This window comes from Delphinapterus leucas, chromosome 12, assembly GCF_059928025.1.
Source record: "Delphinapterus leucas isolate spDelLeu-1000000601 "Yukka" chromosome 12, BTC_Dleu_Yukka2, whole genome shotgun sequence".
Taxonomy (NCBI): domain Eukaryota; kingdom Metazoa; phylum Chordata; class Mammalia; order Artiodactyla; family Monodontidae; genus Delphinapterus; species Delphinapterus leucas.
The window spans coordinates 57,124,059-57,131,115 of NC_143140.1; the positions used below are offsets into that span (position 1 = coordinate 57,124,059).

Below are 7,057 nucleotides of genomic sequence, written 5' to 3' on the forward strand. Positions count from 1 at the left end.
TAAGAGTCTCATTAATAAGAAGAGTCACTTGCAAACTTTTCAGAAATAATTTTTGGTATTTTTTCTCAATGTCCCTAAGAAATTAAGTCCTTTATTTCAATATTAATTTTTTGCTGCTTAATAGCTCTTTTAAACTCTTTGACGTTTAAAATATTCTCTCTTTATTCTTGATAGGGATATTGTGTATTTTAATCTGGTCCAGTAATTTTGCTTTCTCGTGGATAGGTGGACTCTTTCATAGAGCTTGCACTTGTACCCCTCAGATGTCTGTTTATTTTTTCCTTTGTGCTCATATTAGTGGAACTGCCATCTTTCTTGCTGGTGATGTATGTGTACCTGAGGGGAGAGATGACAACTCAGATCCGAGCTGATACACCTCTTGGTAAAGATAATGTGTGTTGGAGGGTGACCACAAAAGGAGAAGAGCATCTGGTATTGCATTTTGTAACCTGCCCACCCTCAACCTGCGCCAAACACTGCTTTTTTCTGGGGGCTGTCTCTCCTTGTACTTACCCAGTAGGGGCTTGGTGATGGAAAGCCACTCAGTCCTCCTGCACTAGGCAGTTAGTCTATTCTTCCTCCCTAACTTGGGGCCAGTGATGTCCAGATGAACTACCACCTGTTGCAGGTGCTTGACTGGAACTTAGGTTTTCTGTCCACTCCCATGAACCCAGTAGGACAGAGGAGGCACTGAGCCGGCCAGTAAAATGTGAAGAGAGGAAAGTATAGAACTAGAAAGATTTCCTCTAGGTTCTGCGGGACCTGACCCACCTTCTGGTCTCCAAGGACTTTTCACAGTCTTTGATGTAGATTCTGGGATCCCTCAGAATTCTTTTTTACCTTTGTGGCATCTCCAGTTTTGGGTTCAGGGGAAAGATTGAAAAATCATGCTTGTTCATGATCCGATCCTGACCACTGTACCAAGCTCCAGCCTGGAATGTACCTGCCTCCCAAATCTCCTCCCTTACATCTAGCTTAATGCTTCTTGTACTTTAGTTCCTTTCCCCAGGGAAGCATGATGCACAGATTAATATATATTTCCTTATACTTGTCTATATAGTGCTGACCACTGGGACTGTATAAGGATTTCTTCAGTAACTGGCCATCTCCCTAGGTGTAAGGTCCGTGAGAGCAAGAAACATGTCTGTTTTGCTTGTTTACAGCTCTATCTATGACATCTATCACAGCACCTGGACAATAGCTGAGACTCCATGAATATTTTTCAGAGGAAAAGTAAAGGGAAGAAGGAACAAAGATCTATTTTTGTTAAAATGGAACATAATATATGCCTATTCAAGAACAATCTACTTCTGAATTAGTCATGTCTGTAATATATAAAAAGTATGGAACCACAGGCTGGCTTTATCCTGGATGCTAAATAACACTTGGCCTTCTCATTTTATTAATATCTTGTTATAGACCAAAAGTAGATGAGTTTTTTGGAAAAGAAACATAATATGTTACAACATCAAATAAAAATTAATTTTGTATTACCCATTGAGAATGAGTAATAAAGTGTTAAACATGTTTAAAACTATTATGAATGAGTCTGCAAAATTCCTAGGATGTAAAGAATTCTTTACTTAAAAGTCTGAAAATCCATGTGAAAAATTAGCAAAAAATTAAGCTTTCTTTGCTGAAAAAATGACTACAGTAAATTAGTGAAGTTTAAATAGTAGAGCAAAAAAGAAAAGGAAAATGTTAAGTACACTTTCAAGATTCTCCTTCTAAACACTTTGACAGTTAAATAAGTTCTCTTATCTGTTCTAACATATAAATGAATTACTCAGACCATTGTCTATGTGTTTCCTGACCAGATAGTTCAGTTCCAGGCACATTTCTCAGGTTCTCAGATGTTATTAGTTCATAAGGCTTTTTAAATAACAGACAATGTCAGGATATCAAGTTCAGACTATTTTCCTTCTGGGGCATCAGGCTATGATAGAAATACTTGGTGCTTGCATGTTACTCTCTTATTTAATCCACTCTTCCCTTTCTGGTACAATAATTTAATCTCAGATACATGAATGGAAAAGACGTCTCCCTCTCATCTCCCCCTCCCATATCTATCAAGTTCTCCAGGGTTGTCATCTTCCTTTGTGACCTACAGTTAGAGAGTGAAGTCAATTGGTTTACAATGAAGCAAACAAGAAACTTTATCTACAAAATCTCTGCTTTCCTCAATATTAATGTCTTTCACAACACAGTTTCTATTCAGTGCCAATTTGCTTTATTCTTCTTGCCTGTCATTGAGCCAACTTTCACTCCTTCATGTAAAATGCATACTTGTGGAAGTTATCAACTACCAATTGAGGGAGTTCCAAGTGCTAGGAAGGAAAACAAAACAAAGTTCTCCGGGACACAAGGCTTACACTGATAAGTGGAAAGAACCAAATTAAGGCTAACTCACCTAACTTCAGAGCATGACTCAGGGACACAGATCGTGAGTCATGGGCTTTCATTGAGATAAGGCTGGCAATACACATAGAAAAGATCAGTGTACACAAAAACAGGCTGAAAAAACATATAAATCCCTCATGAACAGACCAGCTTGTTGCAAAGATGTATATCATGACTAGGACTGTCATATTAATAAAGGTTAGTAGCACCTGTGAAGAAATCAGTGTTTCCAGTGACCCAGAACAGAGTGCATTGTAGAATAGAGGTTCTGTTTATACTGAGCTTGTCACTATGACTATTTCCAGTGTAAGGAGGAGTTTTGGTAATACTTAGTAGAACAAATAAGGCACTTGAAGACGGGCCATGAGGAGAGAAGTAAAAGCAGGGCACTTCATGCCAAGTCATCTGTGCTCCCGGGTTCATTCTCACTGTCTTCCCTGCCATCTGACTGGCCCAAGTCTATGGTTATGACTCCCTCCCTCCCCCACTTCGTGTGTTCTGCCAGCTTTTTGGTATGAAACTCTATTTTCCAATTCCTCTCTTTGTCATGCTATGGACCATATTGCTTTTTTCCACCCTTGGATTCATTTTCTGCCAACACTGCTAGGGATGTTACTAGAAATTTAGGTTACTCTGGAGTTTTATCTCCAGCTTTGTTTGTTCCTTGTCTGCCACTTCCTCCACCCTCAACCATATACCAATACATGAACACAAAGATTCTTCACTCTATTTTCTGACTCTATGAGGCATGTTAACCTCTCAGTCAGAATCAGTAGTGGTTTTATTATAGATCTTACAGACAGAATCTACTGGGAGATGAAATGGACTGAAGGACATTGATTCCTAGGTAAATGGGAAATAACATATAGATTCAGAGATCTGGAAACAGTTGAATGTGATAATTGGACATAAAGGTAAACAAGAGAAGTGTTTTTTTGTTTTTTTAAGAGAAGAGTGTCAGATGAGTGAGGATAATGCTTACACAAGTGAGGTAACAACAAGACCACACAGAGGAAGGAACTAGAAAATGAGAGGGGATTTTATGCTGTGGAAGACCATAAGAACACTAGTCTGAATTTTTGGTAGAAAAACACAGAAGATGAGAGATCAATGATTATTTTTAGTTCATGTTTCTCTGTTCACTAAATTATTGTATCTGTGAACAGGGCAGATCCCAGACTGTATAGGATAGATTCTGAATTCAAGCAAATCTGCTTTTAGGTCCCAGCTGTACTGGATACTGGTATGTGCACTTGGGCAAGTACAAACCCTCTTGGAGCCTTTGTGAAACAGATGTAATACTTGTATCTGCTTCTTTGGAATAGTTGTTGTTGCTCACTCTCTGTTTCTACCTCCTAAACTCCTTCCCATCAAGATTTTGCCCCCATCATGCCATCCATCCTTGCTCTGGTCACCAGTAACATTCATGCTGCTAAATGCATGTATGGTCAGTTCTCAGGACACATTTTACTTAACATGTCAGCTGCATTTGGCAGAGTTAAGACCTCCTTCCTTCTCGATACACTTTTTTCTCTTGCCTTGGAGGACACCATGCTCACCTGGTTTTCCTCCCATGCCACTGGTTGCTGCTTCTTGGTTTCCTCTTACTGGTTTGTCCTTTTCTGCCTGAACTTTCAATGTTGAAGTGCCACAGAGTTTAGTTTTTTTTCTTCTTCTCCATATGCATTCCCTCCCTTAGTGATCTCAACCAGTCTTGTGGATTTAAACTCTATGTATATGCCATAAGTCTCCCAAGTTTATGTCTTTAGCCCAGACCTCTCTTCTGAACTTGAGAGTTGCGTACCAAATTGCCTACTGAAAACCTCTATTTGGGTGGCTAATGGGGATCTTAAACTTCACATGTCCAAAATGGAACTTCTGGTCTTCTCTCCTTCAGCTCCTCCACCTGCAGTCTTCCCCCTATCACTTGATGATGATCCCAGGCCTACATTTTTGGAGTCAACCTTTTTCTTGCTCTTTCTCTCATATCCCACATCTGATCCATCAGCCAATCCTGTTGGCTCTACTTTCAAAATATATCCGATCATTTCTTCCTATTTCCTGTGGTCTTCCCCCAGTCCCAAACGCAACATCTTCACCTAGATTATTGCCATAGTTTTCTAACTAGACTCCCTGCTACTAACTTTGCCTCCCTACAGTTTTTTCTTAATACAGAGTTAGAATTGTCTATGAGTCAAATCATGTCAGTCCTCTGCTTAATGCCTTCCAACGGCTTCACATCTCACTCAGAGTAAAAGCCAACTCCTACAAGGCCACCTCTTTCATCCCTCACCCCAGTATCTCTCTGACCTCACTGCTTTCTCTCCTTTCCTTCTTGCTCTCTCATTTCCAAGCACACTAGCCTCTCTGTTCTACTTGAACATGCCAAATATGTCCCCATCTTAGTGCCTTGGAACTGGTTGTTCACTTCACTAGGAATAGTCTTTTCTTCAGATATTCTCACGGCCAACAACCTTTACCCTTAAACCTTTGAGGATTGTTGTATTACAGACTCAGTGTGGCTTACCCTGATCTTCTCATTTAAAATTGCAACCTGCCTCACCTCTGGCACTCTTAATCCTCCCCTTAAGCTGCTCTATTTTCCCATAGTAACCATCACTCTAAAAAAAACTATATAATTTGCTTACTTATTATGATTACTGTTTATTACTTAACTTCTCCTGGTAGAAGATAAGCTTAAATAGGGCAGGGAGTTTTATCTGTTTGCTTCACTGCTGTATCCCAAGCACCTAAGAAAGGTGCACCTACTGACACACAGTAGGGATTTAATAAATATTTGTTAGCTTATATAAAACTATCTATTGGTTTTAGAGGGTTTTGAGGGTTAAACAACATGCTCTGGACCTTACATCAATACAGTACTTGGCCAATAGGGCTACAAAGAATGACAGCTATGAGCAAATATGTAGGATAAGAAAATTCTTCTGTCTTCAGTCTTCCCTTTCCCAAACCCTTTCACTCAATATGGTCTTTAATTTTTCTTTCTTAAGACCCCAATAACCAGAAAATCCATGGAAAGAGCCCAATAAATTTAATCTTCAAAGCATTTGTATAGAGTAGATCTGTAAATTTGTTGATTATTTGATAACTTATGTCATATTCCAAAAGATTTCCATTTTGAAAGATGAAAGTAAGCTTTCATCAAAGGAATACATCTCAGATTGGATTTTGGGCCTTCAGTGAACTGAATGAAAAAGGTATTCTAGGGATAGGGAAATTTTTATGATACATCTAAATCATATTACATAGTGGGGAGGTTGTTTCATCAAAGGTTAAGGGTGACCTAATATATTAAAAAATCTTTAAAGAAAATTAGTCCCAAAAAAGCCCATGATTATAAATACTTCATTTGTCGGAAAATAGTTTTTGTTTTTGTTTTTTCTTTTTTTTTTTTCGGTACGCGGGCCTCTCACTGCTGTGGCCTCACCCGCTGCAGAGCACAGGCTCCAGATGCGCAGGCTCAGCGGCCATGGCTCACGGGCCCAGCCGCTCCGCGGCATGTGGGATCCTCCCGGACCGAGGCACGAACCCACGTCCCCTGCATCGGTAGGCGGACTCTCAACCACTGCGCCACCAGGGAAGCCCCGGAAAATAGTTTGATGAAATTCAGTCCACTTTGATTAAGCGGGTCGATGGTTTGATTCAGTTTCATTTTTTCAAAAGTAAGACAATATATTTGGAAGTAACTGATCAATTTTCAAAGAATTTCTCCCCTGTGAATAATTATATTCACTGTCTTCACTGGCTCTAATAATTATCTTCACTGGCTCTAATTCATTTTACTTAACTTTACAGTATACAAATAAAGATTTTAAACGCAGCTTAAAATGATGGATACAAAAGATAAGCATTGTATATGCTCATTGAGCTCACTATATTATTGATTCATTATTGAACATTCCTTGAGTTCTATTATAAGTAGTGTATTAGAGAAGTGATACACAGCCCCGGGCCTCAGGTAGACATAGAGAAAATTAAGATAAAATGTAAAGATGCCACCAAGTGTCCTTGTGCAACCGGAAGCTCCCGCGGGGCTGCTGGGAGGCGGTGGCAGCGCCAAGATGGGGTAACCGAGACCCGCCGTGCGAAAGTGACTTTTACCTAAGATACTCTGGGCAGAACTAATATGCATGGAACTTGCATTTTTGGACCTGACCAGAACCCTGGGGATTTCCAGTGGGGCGGTGAACACCCACACCGAGAATCCTAGGCTGCTCCGAGGTTGCAGGGAACATAGACAAGTCACCCACTGGGGGTCTTTCTGCCCCTGTCCCCCGGGCAGGAGGTGGAGGAAGCCAGCGTCAGCCTGAGGTCCTCCGACAGGGGAAACTCTAACTGTGGCTCCTGAAAGTCCGTGACACGGTTCCTTTTTCTCTCTGACTTGCTCTCCTCCTCCCTCTTGCTCAAAAGAATGACTGGCCACTCCTAGAGCCGGCAGTCACCATCCAGGGGATTTTTTTCACCACAAAGGGTAATTCCTGTCTCATCCCTGCTGTGACGTTGAACCACACAAGCCAGCGAGAAGGTAAAATCATCAGATTCCTGCTCATCAGGGAGGGTGGTCCGGCCAGTACTCACCTCTTCTCCCAGCACAGACTCCGTGCGGCTGGTCCCCTCCCCAGAGGAGCTTGAACAG

At 40.8% G+C, this 7,057-nt stretch overlaps 1 pseudogene; it reads left to right on the forward strand.

The window, feature by feature from the left end:
* Nucleotides 1-348: 348 nt before the first annotated feature.
* The window catches only part of LOC111168227 (TNF receptor-associated factor 1 pseudogene), a 69,163-nt pseudogene continuing 62,454 nt past the window's right edge, over nucleotides 349-7,057 (forward strand).